Source organism: Etheostoma spectabile, unplaced genomic scaffold, assembly GCF_008692095.1.
Source record: "Etheostoma spectabile isolate EspeVRDwgs_2016 unplaced genomic scaffold, UIUC_Espe_1.0 scaffold352, whole genome shotgun sequence".
Lineage (NCBI taxonomy): Eukaryota > Metazoa > Chordata > Actinopteri > Perciformes > Percidae > Etheostoma > Etheostoma spectabile.
The window spans coordinates 1,426,578-1,426,896 of NW_022605591.1; the positions used below are offsets into that span (position 1 = coordinate 1,426,578).

At 46.7% G+C, this 319-nt stretch overlaps 1 protein-coding gene across 1 annotated transcript in view; it reads right to left on the reverse strand.

The window, feature by feature from the left end:
* The window catches only part of dtx4a (deltex 4, E3 ubiquitin ligase a), a 17,630-nt gene that overhangs the window by 9,098 nt on the left and 8,213 nt on the right, over positions 1–319 (reverse strand). The gene's annotated exons all lie outside the window — the stretch shown is intronic.

Below are 319 nucleotides of genomic sequence, written 5' to 3' on the forward strand. Positions count from 1 at the left end.
GTTGTTGGTCCTGTCTTGTGTTCCCCTGTGTCTGTTTGTCCTGATTCCTGTTTTATTATGATAGTATGGTTTCCTGTCTTGTCTCGTCTTACCCAGCTTTACGTTTGTCGGTATGATTGTCCTGCCCCGCCCTAATGTGGTTCACCTGATTTCTCACCTGTTCACTGTTATCTTGTTACCTCCAGTGTTCCCTTTGTCTCTTGCCAGACCCTTATGTCTCGTCGATGTGGTTGTGTCTACGTTCCTCCCTTGTTCGTGACATTCCCTGTGAGTCTTATCAGCTTTTTCCCCTCGTGAGTTTTCCCCTGTGTAGTTTACC